This window comes from Phascolarctos cinereus, unplaced genomic scaffold (genome assembly GCF_003287225.1).
Source record: "Phascolarctos cinereus isolate Bilbo 61053 unplaced genomic scaffold, phaCin_HiC Scaffold_5;HRSCAF=322, whole genome shotgun sequence".
Lineage (NCBI taxonomy): Eukaryota > Metazoa > Chordata > Mammalia > Diprotodontia > Phascolarctidae > Phascolarctos > Phascolarctos cinereus.
The window spans coordinates 248,144,260-248,166,332 of record NW_027555958.1 but is presented as its reverse complement, the minus strand read 5'-3'; the positions used below and the strand labels follow the sequence as shown (position 1 = coordinate 248,166,332).

Genomic DNA, 22,073 nt, shown 5'->3' with positions numbered 1-22,073 from the left:
AGGTAAACAAACAATCGATAAAAATTTAACAGGACCAGGACCAGCTAAAGATGCTGATAGGCTTCTTGTGACAATAAAAAAAATTTCAGAGACATAGTTTCTGGGTTATTTAATCATTTTATTAATAAGGCCAACATGTTATTAATAAAAAGATGGTCATTTGGCTACCTCTCTTAGACCAAAGACCCCTAATGGTGATGGGCTCACAGTTTATTTGCCCTTCGAAGAGCAGGTATTCTTGAGAGGTGCCAATCAATTCTGACTAACACAATGGGAGGTGGGCTATTATCAAAATGAAGGTCTTGGGGTATGTGACTTAGGTCACCCAAATCCTGGTCAAAGAAACATCAATGTCCATATCACCTGTCTCCACTAAAGGGAGAATCAACATTTTCTCAAACCTGTCAGAACAAACACAAGGAGCAGGAATATATCCGTTAGTCCAGACTTAGAATTTCTTTTACTCTCTGATTCGATCTTGGCCTCAGTAAATCTTTAAGAGAGATTTCCCACACTGGTTGGTTTCTGGATGAGGAAGTAGAAAAGGGGAAAAACCATGGTCCTAATATAATAATTAGTTATTAAATACAAGAGAGAAATATTCATTTCACATACTCTGTCCTTCTCAGGGCATAGGCTTCACTAATCCAGGCTAAAAAGCTTCTCAGGAGAAGAACCAGATACCCCCTATGGAAGAATCATTTGAAATTCGAATTATCTAAACAATTTTCAGGCAACAGTTCTGAAAATTTTCAAGGTCCTTAGTAGCAACTGCACAAATAAGCTAGCACAGAATACAGGCAGGTAAACTGCAGTTTATTTATCCACTCAAGAGTGTGACACACACATCATTATTAGGTGACATATATTTGTGTCCCACAACTATAAGTCATCTGGGTAAGTCTTGGTAAGGTACTAGGCAAGAAAAGTTACTCATTAAGATACTTATATTGAAATTTATGTAGAGATCCCCATTCTGGTCTCCAGTCTGGCTTGTTTTCCAGATATGAGTTAATCAGCATTGGGGGAGGCTATTTTGAGGGAGGCATCACCTAATCTTCAGCTTTTGTATTACCTGCAATCCAGCACATATCATAGCAGGACATCCCCTACCTGTTAGCCAGCCCATAGAAGCCCATTCCCTTTATTAATAACATCATTTCTTTATGATTTGGAAATTAGGGAGGAGCTGAGATGAAAAGTCCACCCCCTTTTGCTGATGTGAACCTGTCCAAATTGTTTTTATCTCATTATGAAAGTTATCAATAAAAGCTGACTCCATCTTGAATCCCTAGCTGACTGCTAGTGATCAGAACCTCAACCTATGGCTACTTTGTTATATTTTTTAGTAAACTCCTTGTAATTCTCTTTTTTCCTGAGTTTTGCCTCCTTAGTTGGGGTGAAAACCCAAATAAAGAATTTTCCTTTTTAACACTTAAATTTTTAAAAAAAGCAAGAAATGTCCTCTACCATAGCCTTTTACATTAGACCAAAGAAAACAATATCTCTTTTATTAAGTTAGTTAATAAGAATTTACTAAGTTCCTACCTCCATGGAATAAGTTGCCCCTCCTAGGATTAGACAGACTAAAGTGGTTAGGGGGAAAGGATGCACCAAAGGGGACAGTGTCAAAGAGGCTTCAGAAAGAGAAAGAAATATAATAGCAAACATAAGACAAAATGGAGTAAATTATGTTCTCCCTAAAATCCACTGTCAACATAAATAATATAGAAAAGATATAAATTGGTATGTGTGAGCTGGATTGAAACAACTGTGGCAATAGAAATTAATACAGGTAGACTGAGGTTCAAAATTTCAAGTTTTATCAGTTTATCAAAACAGGTGTCTCATTTTAACCAAATGACCCCAAATGAGATCTAATGGGTCTTTTAAACCTGGATGTGTCTTCCTTCTGATTGGCCTAACAGTACATCATTTGGACCTCTCCTAACAAAGGTAAGACAACCCCCATGGATAGACATTTTAACCCCAAGGGTAGAGGAGGTAGAAGAGTCACCTCAATTCATCCCCTTTCATAAAATGAAAATAGTCCTCACATGATAGGATTTGACTACAGACAGTGAGACAGCTGGGCCTGAAGTCAGGAAGACTCCTCTTCTTGAGTTCAAATCTGACCTCAGTCACTTACTAGCTGTGTGACCCTGGGCAAGTCACTTGCCCCTGTTTGCCTCGGTTTCCTTATCTATAAAATGAGCTGGAGAAGGAAATGGCAAACCACTCCAAGATTTTTGCCAAGAAAACTCAAATAGGATCACAAAGAGTTGGACGTGACTGAAAAATGACTGAACGTGATCAGATCTGTATTTTAGGAAAATCACTTTAATGGCTGAAAGGAGAATGAATTGGAGTGGGGAGAGGCCTTGGCCAGATCTCCTTCCCTTTCCCCTTTGACTCAAGAAGGACCTTGTCAGCTTCAAGGTGTCTGGAGGATGTTGGACCTTCCCATCTTTCATTCAGTTCCCTAGCACTGCACTTAGAGATAGCAATAGCTCCCATCTTCCCAGCAGTGTCCCAAAAGACATCCCTAAATCAGCTGGCAGCAGTCCCTCCAAAAGTAGATTGGATCCATGCCTCTACAAGGAACCCAGCAAAGAGAATACACCATACCTAAAGAGAATTTCTTGAGTATCCTAAGAATGGAAGAAAAGGACTTCTAACAACCAGGGAATGTGAGTTACTCCTTGGCCACATGTGCTCTCAAAACCTGAATCCACTTTTCCCTAGCCTTTGTATGTGCAAGGGGTAGAGTGTGTCATGGATTTCAGGGGCAGGGAGAATATTTTGTACCAGCTATTTTTATTGTACAATCTTAGTAAATACCTCTTTCTAAATGCTCACATAGGACTAAATGATTCCCAACTGATAATTTCAGGGGAAAAATTGACCAGTGGGAGCTCAAGTCTATTGTGTTAGAGAATCACCCCTGATCCCTCAGAGGTACCCCTAGAAGCCCGAGGCAGAGATGTAGACGACCAGGCTCTGGGACTGATCAGCAGGAGTTGGGATAAAGATCCTCAGAGCTCCTGAGGACTACAGAGAGAACCTATTGGAGTTCTAGCCTTCACATGTGTGTAAGTCCTAAAAGCTGAAAATCTTAAAATCATACAGCAGGAAAGCTTATAAATGCAGGGGAGACAATCTGATGGCAACAGAGCTGTGCACCAAATGAATCCTACTTTTTTTGTTTGTTTGTTTGTTTTTTAATACCACTCAATGCAACAAAACGAAGTCTTTTGTCCTTGTATGTTAGTGCATGGTCTATTAAAGAGGCTAAAGAAGAAGCTAAAGCCTGAGGAAGCAAATAAGGTCAGACTGGAGAAATACAGATATGATAGCTTACAGTACCTGCAGCTGCATCTATTTTGGTCTTGCAGGAGAAGAACAGATAATTTATGGCAAGTTGCTAGACAAGAGCAAAAAAGTAAAACCCCTTGGCAAAAATGTGTGGGGCTGTAGTCTTGAGTGTGTTTCTCCCTGGCATGGAGTCAAGGGTATTGATTCAGACCTAGGACTGGAATTTTGCTGTCATTCAGTCATTTCAGTCACATACAACTCTTCGTGACCCAACTTGGGGTATTCTTGGCAAAGATACTGGAGTGATTTGCCATTTCCTTCTCCAGCTCATTTTACAAATGAGGAAACTGAAGCAAACAGGGTTCAGTGACTTGCCCAGGGTCACACAGCTATTGTCCGAGGCCAGATTTGAACTCAAGGAGTCTTCCTGACTCCAGGCTCTGAACTCTATTCATTGAGCCACCTAGCTGCCCCTGATGTTTGCAGGGATGCAACAAGGAGGAAAACCACATCAAGGTCAGGGACCAAACTGATGGTCAATTACTTAACTTGAAAAGGCTGCAACGCAAGATTAAAGTCAAGGGAGTGTTGATGCTCAACGTTTTATTCACAGATGATTGTGCACTCAGTGTAGCCTCTGAGGCTGAGATACAACACAGTACAGATCAGTTCTCTGCTGCCTGTTCTAATTTTGGCATGGCGATTAACACCAAGAAAACAGAGACTCTCCACCACCCAGCACTTCATCATCTCTATGTGGAACCATTACAACAAATGGATAAATTTTGAATACTGTGGATAAGCTCACTTACCTTGGCAGTATACTTTCCAAGTATGTACCTACAGATGATGAGGTTGACTCATGAATTGCCAGAGCCAGCTCAATGTTTGGGAGACTCCAAAGGAAAATGTATGAAAGAAGAGGTATTAGGCTGCCTACCACACTGAAGGTCTACAGAACTGTTGTACTGACCTCATTGTTCTATGCCTATGAAGCCTGGACAGTATACCAGCACCATGCCAGGAAACCGAATCTCTTCCATTTGAATTGTCTTAGGAAGATTTCGAAGATCACCTGGCAAGATACTGAGGCCCTTTCTTTAGCTGAACTGCCAATCATTCAAACCCTATTACAGAGACTGCAACTCCAATGGGCTGGCCACATTGTTCTAATGCCAAACATATATTTGCCTAAAAGATTATTTTACAGGAGACTCACGCAAAACAAGCACTCACACAGAGGTCAGAAGAAGTGATACAAGCACACTCTCAAGGCCTCTCTGAAAAATTTTGGAATCAACTGTGATACATGGGAGACACTGGCATAGGACTATCCAGCATGGTATGATCACATCAAAGAAGATGCTGTGCTCTATGAGCAAAGCAGAAGTGCAGTTGCTCAAAAGAAACATGAGATGCATAAATCTAGATACATGTCCATTCCAAATGTTCATATGGACTATTTGCGTCTAACCTGTGGTAGAGCCTTCTGAGGCCATACTGGTCTGATCAGCCATAATTGGACAAAATATGCCTTGACTCCGACACAATGGTGTCATTTTGGTTCTCTCTGATTACAAAGGACAGCAACCAAGTAGGAGTAGAATGTACTAACCTCTGCCTGACAACAATAGCTCATATTTCTATGGAACGTTTTTTTCTTGCAAAATCCTTTTCTTACCAAAAAAGGTAGATAGTATGAGAATGTCTCTCCTGTTTTGTAGATGAAGAAATTGAGGTTCATGAAAGGGAAACAATTTATTCAAGGTCACACAGCTATAAGTGGCATAGGCGCTGTAAAATGGAGAGGCTGGATTTGATCTCTAAAGTCTTTTCCAGCTCTAAAATCATGCTCTTTTCACTGCACTGCTGCTGCATCCTTCCAACCTCTCTACAATTATTTTATTTCCTTTGAGGATCTTCAGCCCTTTTCCCTTCTGATTGGTTCCAGGAGAAACTGGACCAAAGCAACCCGATTCCTGCAGGCATCCTCTCCACCCACTATGGAGCTATTTACAATGAACTACATTCTCCAGGAAGGAAGAGAGGAAGACTCAAATTCCCAGAGTGCTTTGTGGGGTTCTTTGCTAGAGACTGCTCTCAGTGCACAAGCTCAGCCAATCCTAGCCGTGAAAACAGCATTTGTAAGCATCCCCAGGGGTTCTGTTTCCTGCTTGCTTCAATGACCATTCATACACAATAGAGGCTGGGCACCGCTCCTGCTTCTTTGCTAGCAGATAAGATCTCTTTGTTTCGTTAGCCACGGCTTGAACAGAGCTTTCTCTACCACTCTTACCTCTTCCTGTGAATCTTGTACTACATTTCCAACTGGGTCTGTCTCTCTCTGGATTTGTTCCTCTCTATTTCTTTCTGAATAGCCTGCCATATCACAATTAGCCTCAGACACAGAAAGATCAAAATACAAGCCCCTACTCTGGCACATCCCTGGCTTCAAGAGCTGGGCGGAGTCAGTGTCTGGTGACTCTGTAAGACTGCAAAGTACTCTCTCCTGGCAGGAAGAATTTCCTTACCTGAGAATTCCCCTATAATTAAAATCACAGGTCTAGTTTTATTTTTTTTTATCTGTTTTCTCTCACTTATGGACTCTGGCACCCTTTGCACCATGAAGTTTGTCTCCTAGTTCGTATCTTGGTCTTCTTAGAACCTGACCTCTCCTCTCATTGGCTCTGGGCTCAACGTATCTAGGTTCAAATTTTCCCTCTGGCCTTACCTTTGTGACCTTGGGCAAGTCACTTAATTTTCCCTAGGCCTCATTTATCCCATCTTTAAAAAAAAATTTATAAAACACTTACTACATTCCAGGAACTGTGCTAAAGCACTTTACAATTATTATCTCAATGGATCCTCACAACAACTCTGAAAGGTAGGTGCTATGTATTTTAATTTTTAAATTTATTTTAAACTTAAATACAAAATAAGAAAAAAAAACATTGCCATGTACATAGCAGAACATAAGAGAGGATTCAATATAAAGCAATAAATTTCCATTTCAAGAAAATCTATTTAATGAATACTACATATTATTTTCAAAGCTGTCCATCTTTTCTTTGATCCCTTGTAAGTTTGTATGTTTTCTTTTGTCCTCTGTGTGTACTTTTTACTTTTTTTTTTCCTTCCTCTACCCCTGCCCCAAGAAGGCTACAATTAAGCACAGATACACACACACACACACACACACACACACGTAGATGTTCAGAAACAATAACACATATACACTCATATACATATACGTATGATTGTATTATGCTCATTTCCACTTGTCATCTGTTTCTCTGAAGGTGGATAGCAACTTCCTTCACAAGTCCAAGTCTTTTGATATTTTTTTAAATCCCCCAGCTCATCATTTCCTACGCCACAACAATATTCTGACTCAATCACATTCTATCTGGGAGATTGTCTATAAGAGGTTTTTTCCCCAAAAATTTTCTACTTTCCATCTATTATTGACTACATAAGTTTTATTTATATAGGAAATTTTTAATTTAAAATAATCAAAATTATCCATTTTACAATTCAACAGTAAAGTCCAATACTATTGAATCTAGTTTCTTCACATCTTTTTCCCCTGGTTTCCTTAAAGTTCCTGACCTTCTGCTCTTCCAAAGGAATCCTGTTATTATTTTTCCTAACTCAGTAAGATAATTTTTAGTAATTTAATTGGGACGGCATTACATAAACAGATTAGTTACTTAAAACCATTAGGGTTTTGGGGCAGCTAGGTGGCACAGTGGATAGAGCAACAACTTAGGCAGGAGGACCTGAGTTCAAATCCAGGTCTCAGACCAGACACTTGACACTTACTAGCTGTGTGACCCTGAGCAAGTCACTTAATCCCAATTGCCTTGAAAAACAAAACACAAAAAGTGTCAGGATTTTAAAAATTATATTAGCTATACCTACCTAGGCACAATAAATGTTACTTCAATTATTTAGATCTAATTTTGTATAAAAAGTGTTTAGTTCCTATGTCTATTTTGGCAGGTATACTCTCATATAGTTCCTATGTCTATTTTGGCAGGTATACTCTCATTTTTTTTATACTGTCTAGTTATTTTATATGGTCTAAAACTATTGACTAATATGGCTCAGACATGGTGTAGTTTCCCTATTATTCTCTTTTGATTAAATCTAATTTTAGCTTTAGCTTTGTCTGAGATCATGATTACTATCACTGCTTTTTTACATAATAAATTCTACTCCTGACCTTTATTTTATGTTTGTGTGTATCTCTCATTTTTATAGCATTTCCTGAAAGCCATATATTGTTGAATTCAAATTTTTAATCTGCTATCAGTTTCCATTTTATAGGTAAATTCATCCCATTCACATTCTAAACTATAATTACTTGCATATTTTCTTCCTTCTTATTTTTCTTCACTATTCTTCTCCCCCTATTCCTATGCCTCCTCACTCCTCTACTTCTACCTGATACCTTGTCCTACTGTTCCTTAATCTACCCTTCCAAGAATCCCTCCTTTATCCTCTCCCTCCACCCTATCCCCTTACCTTCTTATTTCTTTCTGAATTTAGAAGACTTTTATATTCTTCTAGATATATATGTATTGTTACCTCTTTAACCCATTCCTGATGAGAGTAGGGTTCCAGAACTACCTGCCCCCTCCCCCATCTAATTCCTCTGTATCAGTTCTTAGTAGGTGCTGTTATTAACCCCATTTTACAGATGAGTAATGGGAGGCAAACAGAGGTTGAATGACTTACCCAAGTGACTCACACAGTTAGTAAACTGAATTTGAACTCAGATCTTCCTGACCCCAGGCCTGGTGCTCTATCCACGGTGCCACCTAGTTGCCTCATCTGTAAAAAAGAGAGTTATTTACATGATGTCTTCCTCATTAGAATGTAAGCTCCTCCAGAACAAGAATTTTTTTTGCCTTTCTTTGCATCTACATCATGTAGCACAGTGCTGCAAAGTAAATTCTTAATAAATTGTTGACTGACTAATGGCTTCTCAGGTCCCTTCCCCCTCCAAATCTATGATCTGTTGCTCCTAGGAACCCATGAGAGAATACATTATATCCCTCACTGGTAATGGAAGGCTGGGTGGTGCACTGACAGAGAAGGAAGGACGGGTGTCATAAATACTTTGATGCCAAGAAAAAGGATTTGTTCTCTTCCTGGAGATAAGGCAAAATTTGAAGTTCCTAAATACCAATCAATCAGCCATCATCTATCAAGTGCCTACTATGTGTTAAGCACTGTGATAGGTACTGGTGATAGACAAAAATGAAACTAAGGATTACAAAAGGCAGGCAGGGGTGAGGAAAGAATGCATTCCATGCATCGGAGACAGCTTGTGTAAATGCACAAAAATGAGATTTGGAATATTGTGTAAGAGGAACAGAAATAAAGCCAGTTTGGTTGGACCACAGTGTTTGTGAAGGGGAAAGAAGGAAGGAAGGAAGAAAGGAAGGAAGGAAAGAAGGAAGGAAGGAAGGAATGGAGGGAAGGAAGAAAGGAGGGAGGGAGGAAGCTAGGAAAAAAGGAAAGAAGGGAAGGAGGGAGGAAGGAAAGAAATAACCATTTATTAAGCACCTACTATGTGCCAGGCATTGTGCTAAGTGCTAGGGATACAAATACAAACAAAAACAAAGATAGTCCCTGCTGTCATGATATTTATATTCTCATGAGGGAAGACCATACACACAAAAGAGGTAAGGTAAGGAAGGAATGAAAGTACCTGGTACTGGGTGTGGTTTTGAAGTCTCAGAAGTCAGGAACAGATTCTGGAAGGGATATAAGGCTGGCCAACCTAGGCCCCTCAATAAAATGAAGTCCCCAGGAGGAACTTACCAGTGGGAAAAGGAGGCCATCGTGGTAGAGAGATTTTCCAAGTTGAGAAAGCTTCATGTAGGGTTGGATGGTCCAGGGCAAGAAGGCTCCAGGTGCTGAGGGAAATTGCAGGATGAGAGATAAGCAGAGGTCTGGTTTTAAAGTCTGAAAAGTCAAGAGCACAACTGAGAGGGAAATAAAGGCTAGCCAGCCTGAACTCCTCTGAAAAATGGAGTCCCCAGGAAGAATTCACCAATGGGAGAAGGGGGCAAGCCTGACAAAAAGATATTCCAGAGTGAGAAGTCTACACAGATGGTTGGATGTTCAAAAGCAAGGAAACCCCAGTCACTAAATGAAGATCTCTGCAGGATAAGATAGCAACATAGAAAGGTAGGTGCGAGTCATGTCATGACAGGCTTTAAATAAAAACTGGAATACTACCCTCTTTGTAAAAAGTTTGAGGAGTTGGTGGGGACCTAGGTCTTAGCATTCATTTCTACACTAGTGCCTACAAAGAGGAGAAATGTCTTGGAGAGTAGAAAGAAAATATCTCTTTTGTTCTGGGGTGGGGATGGAAAGTCCTCTGACACTGCAGAGTATTAAGCTAGTGAAGAATTCCTGCCTTCCCTCTGCTCGCATCCACACCCCCCCGACCCCATGCTGGGAATGTATTTGGACTGGACTGGATTTGGCTAATTTGGAATTGTCTTTTGGACTTTCTGGATCTGGAAAAGGACCAGATGCTGAAACTCATTCTCTCTCTCTCTCTCTCTCTCTCTCTCTCTCTCTCTCTCTCTCTCTCTCTCTCTCTCTCTCTCTCTTATTTTATTGATGTATTTTGTTTTTACATTATAATTATTTACAGATTACCCATGCTGTGACAGGTGTCAAGTAACAAAGTAGAACAATTAAGTAAAACTAACAATATAGTGCCCTCTGAAATTGCATGCAACATTCCACATCTGTAGCACCCTTCCTCAACCCTTCTGTTAAAAAAAAATGAACAGAAATCCATTTTCTTTTCCTCCTATCCCATTGGAAAAAAAGATAGAAAGGAAAATTCCTTTTAACAAATATGCATAATCAAGAAAAACAAATTTCATTTTTGGCTGTATACACAAATATATATCTCATTCTACTCCCCAAATCAATCACCTCTTTTTCAGGAGGTGGACAGCATGTTTCATTTTCAATCCTTTGGAATCATAGGTCATTGTACTGATCATAGTTATAGGTGCTTTCAAAGTTGTTTGTCTACAATTTTGTTGTCATATAAATGGTTTTACTGGTCCTTTTCCTTTAATTCTTTATCAGTTTATAAAAGTCTTCCACATTATTCATGTTTATAATATTGATGTTATAGCACAAATTATTCTTCAAGTCTATTTACTTCACTCTGCACCAGTGCCTATAAGTTTTTCCACACCTCTTTGAGATCATCCATTTCCTCATTTCTCACCAAACAATAGTATTCCATCACATTCATATACCCCAACTTATTCAGCTACTCCTCAATTGATGGCTATAATTTTCAGTTTTTTGCCACCACAAAAAGAGCTGCTATATTTTTGTACATATAGAACCTAGGCCTTACAGTGGTATAACTGGGTTAAAGAGCATGCACTCTTTTTTTTTTTTCTATTTAACAGTATTTTTTTTTAAGGCAATTGGGATTAAGTGACTTGCCCAGGGTCGCACAGCTAGTAAGTGGCAAGTGTTTGATCTGAGGTCAGATTTGAACTCAGGTCCTCCTGACTTCAGGGCCAGTGCTCTATCCAGTGCGCCACCTGGCTCCTCCTAGTATTTTGTTTTTTCCAACTATATGTAAAGATAGTTTTCAACATTCACTTTTATAAGATTTTGAGTTCTAAATTTTTTTCTCCCTCCTTCCCTTCCCTCCCCCCTCCCCAAGACAGCAAGCTATCTGATAATAGGCTATACATGTACACTCATATTAAATATATTTCCATATTAGTCATGTTGTGAAAGAAGAACTGGAACAAAAGGGAAAAATCAAGAGAAAGAAAAAAAAAGAGAGAGAAAAGAGTATACTTCAATCTGCATTCTGACTCCGTAGTTCTTTCTCTGGATATGGATAGCATTTTTTATCATGAGTCTTTTGGAACTGTCTTAGATCATTATATTGCTGAGAAGAGCTAAGTCCATCAAAGTCAGTCATTGTACAGTGTTGCTGTTACTGTGTACAATATTCTCCTGGTCCTGCTCACTTCATTCGGCATCCGTTCATGTTAATCCTTCCAGGGTCTTCTGAAATCCACCTGTTCATCATTTCTTATAGCCCAACAGTATTTCATTACATTCATATACCACAGCTTGTTCAGCTATTCCCTGATTGATGGGCATCCCTTCAATTTCCAATTTTCTTGGCCACCACAAAAAGAGCTACTATAAATATTTTTGTACATGTGGGTCCTTTTCCCTTTTTTATGATCTCTATGGGATACAGACCTAGTAGTGGTATTGCTGGATCAAAAAGTATGTGTAGTTTTATAGCCCTTTGGGCATAGTTCCAAATTGGTCTCCAGAATAGCTAGATCAGTTCACAATTCCACTAACAATGGTATGTCATGTTTAGTAACTTTTAGTATATCATTACAAATCACTTTTCAGAATGGCTTTATCAGTTCAAAGGTGTTGGCATCTATGTGCCTATTTTCCTACAACTTCACCAACAATTATTATTTTTCTTTTTTGTCATCTTTGTCACTCTGATGGATATGAGGTGGAATCTCAAAACTGATTTAATTTGAATACTTCTAATTAGTAAGCTCTGAAGCATTTTCATATGTCTATAAATAGCCCTGTTTTTTTTTCTCCTAAGAACTGCCTTTTCATATCCTTAAGCCATTTATCAATTGGGGAATGGCTCTTGTTCTTGTATATTTGAATCAGAGCCCTATATATCTTAGGATATGAGATATTTATTCAAGAAATTGTATGCAAAGATTTTTTTTCCAAGTGAATTGTTTCCTTTTTAAAACCTTGGCTTTATTGATCTGTTTTGCAAAAAAAAAAAATTAATTTAATTTAAATTATCCACTTAATCTTGTGTTCCTCTCTACACTTGATTTGACAGCAACCTTTTCTTCTATCTATAGATCTGATAGTTAATTTTTTCCATGTTTCTGTAATTTGTTTACGATGTGACCATTTATATTTATTTCATATACTAATTGGAACTTATCTTGGTATAAGGTGTGAGGTGTTCATCTAAATCTAACTTCTTCAATATTGCTGTTCAATTTTCCATGCTATTTTCGTCAAATAGTGAGTTCTTATACCCATAGTCGGGGTCTTTGTATTTCTCAAGTAATAGATAATTTGCTTTTGTAGGTTTTGAATTCTCTATTTTTTAAACAATATGAAAATGTTTTGAAAATTATTGCTGAGTTTGAGATCTGGCATTGGTGGGCCCCTTCACTTCCATTTATTTTTATTATTTCCCATGAGACTCTTGACTTTTTAAGCCTCTATATGAATTTTATTATTATTTTTTCCAGTTCTGTAAAGTAATTCTCTGGTAGCTTGATTGCTATAGCATTGAATAAGTAAATTAACTTATATGGTATTGTTGTTTTTATTATATTGATTTGTCCTACCCATAAGAAATTAATATTTTGTTCAGTTCTTTGGATCTGTATTTCTGTAAACTACGGTTTGTAGTTATATTTATTTTGTTCTTCTGTATCTTGGTAGGTAGACTCCCAAGTATTTTATACATTATGTAGTTATTTTAAATGGAATTTCTTTTTCTATCTCTAACCTGCTGGGTCTTATACATATAGATATCTGGGTATTATCAATAAATGCTGATTTTTTGCATGGATTTATTTTATATCCTGCAAGTCTGTTGAAGTTATTACTTCTTTTAATGAACTTTTAATTGACTCTTTAGAATTCTTTAAGTAAACCATCATACCTGAAAAAATCAATAATTTTGCTTCTTTACCTATCCTTATTCCCTCAATCACTTTTTCGTATCTTATTGCTGTTACATGTGAAAATTAAAGTAAACTGAGAGACAAGTTTCCAAGCATGATTAATTTATTAGTTAATTATGTGATGAATAAAAAGTCTGAGAGTTATAATTTCTAGATAATTAATATCAATTTACTAATCACGGCTAGTTTAATAATAAATTAGATCAGTGGCACTCTCAAAAACAAAAGATGAACTTTGGGGGCCGCTGAATACTTATATACCCTTAGAAGAGTGTGTGTTCCTGACAGGCAGAAATCACCTCTGACTGGTCAACAATTAATGACAGAATGAATATTATAATGAAAGGTGGTCTTATTCTAATGGGGGTAAATGGAGGTGGGGGAGAGACATGATCTTGTCACTCTTGGATAAAGAAACTATCTCTACACCCAGACTACCCAATCTAAACCAAAGGGATCCACCCAGTCCTGCCTAAGTAGGACACAATGGGGTGAATTCACTTAGATTAGAGTCTCTTTGTTAGATCCTCTATTTGAGTGGGGCAAGAAGCATGTACCCAGAGGATTTGGGCAATCTCATCTATCAACAATGTCCTTCCTGAGGACTGGACTTTGAATAAGGAAATAAAAAGGGAAAAATACTGGCTCTCCCCAATATTAATTGGTTAATAATAATAACAATAATAATTTCTCTCAGGCACAGTAAGCAGTAGATTAGTTCAATGACCTCTCTCAATGTTCAAGGACCACGAGGTAGGGTTTAATAGCCTTCATATAGTTTTGGGAAATACAACAGAACAAAGAACAGAGTTGGGTAGGAGGGAAAGACAATGCTATTGGTTACAGGGTAAACTGCATAGTTGAAATGGGGACACCATGACTGGTTATATGGAGGAAAGTGGGCTAGCATCCACATGAGTCCAATACCCACCCCTCTCTGTCATTAAGGTATTCTTGATTTAAGGGACCCATCTGTATTGCTAATAAACCCTCCTTAACTGTACAAGGACAGGAACAGATGGTCAATATACCTTATGGAAATATACCATATCAGCTTAAAGGACTTTAAAGATAACAAAGAGATGTCCTGGAATTTTCTCCGGATCTGAATGTCTGGTAGATAATAGTTTTTCCCATTAATTATAACTCTGAACTAACTCAGAGGGAAATCTGAATTCCTGAGCTCAACCCAAGGACATAGAAAGGCAACTTAAGCAGATCCAGAACCAATTATAATATGAAATCAATACAATGTAGAATCAATTACAAAATAGAATTAATTTTAACTTCTCCTTGCTATATTACTATGTCAAATAGAAGTGGTGACAATGGACATCTTTGTTTCACCTCTGATTTTATTGGAAAAGATTCCAGTTTATCACCATTTATTTCTATGTTTTCTAGTGTTTTAAACACACATGGATTTTGTACTTTGTCAAAAAGCTTCCTGCATCAATTGATAAAATCATTTTTTATTTTGTTATTATGATAGTTAAGATTACACTTTTCCTAATATTAATCCAACCTTGCATTCCCAGTAGTATAAATCCAGCCTAGTAATAGTGTATAATTTTTTGATATGTTGTTTTTGTCTCTTTGATATTTTATTTAAAAATTTTGCATCAATATTCATTAGGAATATTGATCTATAGGGTTTTTTTTTCCCCTGTTTTAACTCTTCCTGGTTTATGCATTAAGTAATTTATACATTATTGAGTGGCTTCTAGTTTTGGGGCACCACAAATAGATTGCAAGGTAATTATGACTGAACAGTAGGCCTAGTTAACTTATCTTTAGGATCATCGCAGTTTTTAAAAGGCTTTCCATGTTTTCATCTCTTCTTCAGTCTGCAACTTAAATGTATTTATGAAGGAACAGTTACTGCTATTACATTTAACAAGGAACTTCATCCTGTTCAAAAACTCTAGATTTGAAAATATAAATCAAAGAGACAGGCAGCTGGAGGACCTCTTAAGAGTCTTAAATATCAACAAGATCTGGACAGGGAACTGTTCAAGCTTAAGCAGAGATAAGATAAAGCAAACATGAATATTTTCCCAACATTTATATTTGAAGAACCAAATCTGAAGGGGCACCCAAGCTTGAGGAGTAACAACAATGTACCTCATTGCTTGATTATTAGTCATGAATTAATTGAATGACCAATCAAGAGTAACAATAAATTTTAATTTCACTTTCACAAAAATAAATGAAAAATAAAAGATCGGATCTCTCTTGTAGAAGGAATTTGGCAGGATCCCTTCTTTTGCTCTTTTTGCAAACAATTTTGTAATATTGGAATTAATCATTCTGTGAATGCTTGATAGAATTCACCTGTAAATCCATTTGGTCTTAAAGTTTTCTTTAGAAGTTCATTTATGGATTGTTCAATTTCTTCCTCTGAATTTTGGTATTAAAGAAATTAAATAGATTCTGTATCATTTTATAATTAGTTCTGTTCTGTAATTAATCTTATTCTATATTACTGCCCCATTTTGTATGATTCCTCAAGCCATCTTGAGTTAAACTCAGGAATCCAGCTTTCCCTCCAAGTTAATTTAAAGATATAATTAAAAGAAAAACTGTTATCTACCATACCTTATCTTTAAAGGCCTATAAGTTGATCTGGTATATTTCCACAAAGCATATTGACCATCCTTGCCTGTCCTTTTACAATTAAGGAGGATCTTATCTCCCTAACAAATCCTCCTAGGAGCTAGGAAGCCTGCTATCTCTAGTCTACTAACAATGTCCTTTGGATACAGATAAGTCCCATAAATCAATCAAACATTCCTTAGTGACAGAGAGGGTAAATACTAGCCCCATGTGGGTGCAAGGCCACTTTTCTTGATGTAACCAATCATACTGTCCCTACCCCCTGATGCCGTCTACTCTATAACCAATCTCAGTGTCTTCCCCACCTACCCAACTCTGTACTCCTCAAAACCATATTTAGGCTGTTGAGCTCTATCTCAGGGTGTTCGGTTATTGAGAGAGGCCACTGACCCAATTTATTGGTTACTGCTAGCCTAACAAATTGATCATGCTCAGATCATTGTCTCTCAGTTTACCTTAATTTTCAAACATAACAGTATTTAAATTCTCTTGTTCTGTTAACATGGCTATTTTATATTTTTAAATATTCCTTTAATTGATTTAAGTTGTCAATTCTATTGATATATAATTGGGCAAAAGAGTTTCTAATAATATCTATTTCTTGTTCATTTATGCTGCATTCTCCTTTTTTCATTTTTGATACTAGCAATTTGATTTTATCATTTTAGTACCATCCATAAGATTTTCTTGGCAAAGACACTGGAGTGGTTTGCCATTTCCTTCTCCAGTGGATTCATCTTTTGCTGAATAAGTGCCAAGCTAGATGAATCAAAAGCTGGAATTAAGGTTGCCAGGAGAAATAGCAACAATCTCATATGTGCAGACGATACTGTTCTGATGGCAGAAAGTGAAGAAGAATGAAGAAGCCCTTTGATGAGGGTGAAAGAAGATAGTGGAAAAGCAAGCTTGAAGCTTATCATAAAAAAAAAAACTAAGATCTTGGCAACTGATTCCATCACTTCCTGGCAAATAAAGGGAGAAGAGATTGAAGGGGGCAGCTCTGTGGCACAGTAGATAGAGCTCTAGCCTTGAAGTCAGGAGGACCTGAGTTCAAATCAAACCTCAGATACTTGAAACTTACTAGCTGTGTGACTCTGGAAAAATCACTTAACCCTGACTGCCTCACCAAAAAAAAGAAAGAAAAAGAAATTGAAGCAGTGTCAGATTTTATATTCTTGGGTTCAAAAATCACTGCAAATGACGACTGCAACCATGAAATTAAAAGGCACTTGCTCCTTAGGAGGACAGCTATGGAAAATCTGGACAGCATACTAAAAAGCAGAGACATCATCTTGCCTACAGAGTCCATATAGTCAAAGCTATGGTTTTTCCAGTAGCAACGGATGGCTGTGAGAATTAGACTATAAGGCAAGCTAAGCACTGCAGAATTGACACTTTTAAATTATAGTGCTAGAGAAGACTTTTCAGAGTTCCTTGGACAGCAAGGACATCAAATCAGTCAATACTTAAAAAGTTAATTCAGGCTATTCACTGGAAGGTCAAATACTAAAGCTGAAGCTTAAATACTCTGGCCACATAATGAGAAGATGGGACTCATTGGAAAAGACCTTAATATTGAGAAAGATTGAAAGCAAAAGGAAAAGCAGACAGCAGAGGATGAGATAGATGGATTGTATCATGGAAACTATGAACACGAACTTGGACGGACTTCCAGAGATAGTGAAGGATAGAAGGGACTGGAGTGCTATGGTCCATGGGGTCATGAAGAGTCAGGCATGTCTGAATGATTGAACAACAACAATTTTATTTTCCTTTTCCTTCTTTTTAATCAGTTTAGCTAATGGTTTATCTATTTGATTTTTTCAATAGCTCAAACTTTTATTTATTATTTAGTGGCTTTTTTTGGTTTTGCTTTAAATATTTGGAACATTCGATGCACAAATGTTAAGTACCGAAATAAATTCACTGTCTATTACCTTTCATCTAAATGTAGTTTCTCTCTCTCTCTTTTAATTAATTTGTGTTATTGTTTTATTTGAAATTATAATGGCTGTCCCTAATTTTTAGTTTTCAGCTGATGCATATTAGTTTTTGCTCTGGTCTCTTATTTTAACTCTGCATAAATCTTTATGTTTCAAGTGTGTTTCTTGTAAACAAGATATTGTTGAATTTTGCATTTTAGTTTTTTGGGGGGAGGAGGGCTGAGTCATTTATTTATCTTCTGCATACAGAAAATTAGGAGGAAACATGAAGTGAAGCCAGCTTTATAGAATCCACTCTGCTAATCTCTTCCATTTTACAGGTGAGTTCATCCCATTCACACTCACAATTATAATAGTTAATTGCTTATTTCCCCCAATCTTATTTTCTTATACTTTTTTCTTCTCTATATTCTTTATTCCCTGTTTATTTCATGTTGTGACCCTTTCCTTTTAACCTTCTCTTCCCCCTCTCCAAGCTTAGGGTTTGTTTTCTTATGCTAATCCTTCCCAGAATCTACCCTTTTTCTATCTACTCCTCTATCCCTATTGAGTTAAATTTTTTTGCACACCAAATTCTTTGTGTGTATGTTCTGCCCTTTTTGACACATTTATATGTGACCGAGTTCAAGTGATGCCTGCTACCTCCATTCCTATGTTTATATATAGCTCTATTTGCAGACCAATTATGCATGTTAAAAGGTATCTTCATCTTTCCTACCATTTTCTCCTGTGTCCTTTTCTTTTTTCTTATACTATATTCAAAGCTATTTATAGATCTTCCCAAAAGACTCCCCAAAGAGCACCAATCCGGATTGTGGCCCTTTCTCTTTTGGGATTTTCCAGGGAGCCCTGTCTTTACCTCATAGCCTTTTCCAGTATCTCATTCTGAATTGCTAGCTCTTGCCTCCTGTCTAGAGCCTATCTTCTCTTGGCCTTCCCCTACCAGGTCATGCTTTTGTCTGCTTCTGCTTGCTGTAAGTTGGCCCTCCTGGGCTTTTCAAGATTCAACATCTTCACCTGCTACAAAGTTAGATCTCCAGAGAGGTCTTTGAACAGTTGAATCATGTGCCTTCCTCTATAGACCCTCTCTTCAGTCACTTATACTCTACCTGGATTCATTCCTTCATGGTTAGCATATTCTCATCCCATTATACTGTCCCCATCCCAATGATTCTGAACTTCTAGGTATCATTATATAACCCTCTTCACTATCCCTTACTGCCCACTCCCTTACTCCCAGCCCCCTCATCCTACCCTGCAAATGTCCCATGTCAGACCTACCTTCCTTCCACAATGCTCTTTGGAATGCCTGCTCCATAGTAAATAAATTTGCTTCCAACACAAAACTTTTCCTTTCCAACTCCCTCCATCTCCTGGCTCTCACTGAGACCTGGCTTCCTTTTGACGATATTACATCACTGGCCACCAGTAATTGTTTTACCTTTGAGGTACTGGAAGGAAGGGGAGCTGATACCCTGGTGGTGGTGGTGGAGTTAGAATACTTCTTGCTCCCCATTGCCTCTTCCAGACTGTCCCTCTATAACTATCTCTCAGTAACTTCTCTTCCTTTAAGGTTTATTTAATCCAGATTTTAACCCATTAAAAATTAAGGTAGTCATTATGTACCAACCCCCAGTCCATTCCTTTTCTTCCTCAGTGAGTTCAGTGCTAGGCTCACAGTCGTCCTCTCTGCACCTGCCCCTCCCTCTAACTCTTCCCTTCATACTAGGAGGTTTCAACATGCATATTGATACTCTCTCAAACACTCTAACTTTCTAGTTCCTTACTTACTCATTTCCTATTACCTATTCCTCTACTCTGGCTACACACAGTCATATGCTTGATCTTGTCATCACTCATAAGTGTTCTGTATCCATGTTAATGAACTCCAAAATTCCTTCATCTGATCATGATCTTTTATCATTCCATCTTTTCCTCTGTATTATAATCCCTAACCCTTTTATTCCTCCTTATCATGACCTCTATTACTTCTACCCCTCAGTTCTTTCCCACATCACAGTTCAGGGGTATGCCAACTCTCACTGGGTCCACTTTTGTTAAATTTTCAGTATGAGCATCTACACTTCAGAAATCAGCAGTCATTTCAAATCAGGGCTTGATTTATTTTTTTTTTTGTCAATTTCTGGATTTAATAAAATATTAATAACGCAGATTAAAGTTAACATTGTATGCATACTTTTTTTTCTCTGAGAGTCAGGTCATTAAACATTTGTCAGCATATCCCTGTATTGTTCTATAAACCTTTTTTTAGCTCAGCAGGAGTGCAGTAGAAGGCTATGGTAATGAAGTCATTACCTGACCTGAGGCTAATAGCGATAATAATAATAACTGGCATTTATATAGAACTAAATAATAGTGTCATAGGGGCAGCTGGGTGGTGCAATGGATAGAGCACCGGCCCTGGATTCAGGAAGACCTGAGTTCAAATCCACAAAACACTTACTATCTGTGTGACCCTGGGCAAGTCACTTAACCCCATTGCCTAGCCAAAATAATAATAATAATAATAATAATAATAATAATAATAATAGTGTCATAAAAATCCTGGGAAGAGAAAACGTCTTGGAAGAAGGGGTGGTGACATTTTCAGAGAGGTCAAAAAGGATAAGGACTGAGAGAAGACCAAAAGATATTACAATATAGAGAGTACTGAGTGATAAGGTTGGAAGCCAACTTGCAAGGGGCTGAGAAGTGAGCATGAAATGAGGAAGTGGAGGCAAGGAGTGTAAACAGCTTTTTCTAGGAGTTTGACTATGAAAGAAAGTAAAGATTTGGGGCAGCAAACAGAAAGGACCAAGTAAAGGTTTTGTTTTGTTTTTGTGTTTTCAAAGAATGAGAAGATGTAGGCACACTTGAAAGCACTTGGGAAGGAAGCAGTGAATAAAGAGACATTGAAAATTAGGGAAATCATGGGGATAACAGAAGGAACAATTCAAGGGCACAAGTGTACAAGGTAGAGAAAGTGGAGGGGGGAGATGTTGAGGTGATTTGGACTCATGAGAGATGGCCTCAAATTTTTCATTTAAGTATTTATCTTGGACTCAGGGATTCTTCATCTGGAGTCTTTGAACTAACTTTTAAAAAAATATTTTAAAAAAATTATTCCAACATAATTGGTTACCTTTGCAATCCTATGTTTTCCTTCATGCATTTAAAAACACTATTCCGAGAAGGGATCCATAGGTTTTATCCAAATGCCAAAGGGATCCATGACACAAAAAAAGTTAAAAACCTCTGCTCTAGGTCCTCTGCTGAGAGGAAGGGACAAACAGTGCTGTAGCTGGCTTGAAGGGAGAAGGAAAGGTTTCTAACAGATACTGAGAGAAGTGAGATAAAGAGTCAATCAGGCCAGAATCAAAGGACTCGCATGCAGCAGAGAGGGATGCTTTGCAGCGGACCCAGGCAGCACAGTTGCGTGACTTCCTCTTTCTGTGTTCAAAAGCCTCTCAAATTCAATATGTCCAAAAGAGAATTCATCATATGCCCCAATCCCAAAACTATCCCTTCTTCCAAACTTCCTTGTTTCTGTTAAGAGCACCAGCATCCTTCTAGTCACTCAGGGTCATAAATTTAGAGTCATTCTTGACCCTTCCCATCAGTCCCCTGAAGGTACCCTAAACTTCTCCCCCATATCTAATTAGTTACCAAGTCTTGTCAATTCTACTTCCAGTTACAGCTCTGATACCTATCTCCTTCTCTCCAACTCCCAAAGCCAACAGACTAACTCGGGCCCTTATCATCTCTTGCCTGGGCTATCAAAACAATCATCTAATTGACCTCCCTGTTTCCAGTCTCTCCCTATCCAATTCATTCTCCATACAGTTGCCAAAATCATATTCCTCCCAACACTGAACGTTTTCCTTGGCTATCCTCCCGTTTCTGGAATGCTCTCCCTCCTCCTCTCTGACTCCTGGCTCCCTTCCAGCTCCATTTAAAATCTTTCCTTCTGATCCCTCTTAATGCTAATGCCTTCCCTCAGTTGATTATTTCCAATTTATCCTGTTTATAGTTTATTTGGACATAATTGTTTGCATGTTGTCTCCTCCACTAGACTGTGAACTGCTTGAGAGCTGAGACTTTGACCTTCCTTTCTTACCCCCCAGCGTTTAGTACTGTGCCTGCCACGTAGTAGGCGCCTGGTAAATGTTTACTGACCCTACTGACTGACTGACACAGTTCTAAACTGGTCACTCCCCTACTCAAAGCTCTTCTGCGGCTCCCTTTTGCGTCTAGAAGAAAATACAAACTCCTCCTAGTGTTTAAAGCTCTCCATAATTCAGCCCCAACCTACCTTTCTAGATGCTTTCCAGATGTGTTCATTTAATCTTATTCTGCTACCCGTCCTCAACATCAAACTAATAATCTTGGAAGCCTAAAAGAACTGGCGACCAGGGTCTGGACTAGT

At 38.0% G+C, this 22,073-nt stretch overlaps 1 protein-coding gene across 5 annotated transcripts in view; it reads right to left on the bottom strand.

The window, feature by feature from the left end:
* Positions 1–22,059, bottom strand: part of TRIM26 (tripartite motif containing 26) — a 50,377-nt gene extending 28,318 nt beyond the window's left edge. For 2 of the 5 annotated variants that reach the window (XM_078155513.1, XM_078155511.1), the window contains exons 1-3: positions 21,960–22,048; positions 9,148–9,242; positions 8,056–8,151 (exon numbers count right to left, since the gene is read on the bottom strand). The gene's annotated coding sequence lies outside the window, so the exon portion shown is untranslated. Of the gene's footprint in view, positions 1–8,055; positions 8,152–9,147; positions 9,293–21,959 lie in introns of those variants that run through there. The other 3 variants (XM_078155512.1, XM_078155514.1, XM_020974175.2) reach the window with 3 other exon arrangements.
* Between the last annotated feature and the right edge of the window lie 14 nt (positions 22,060–22,073).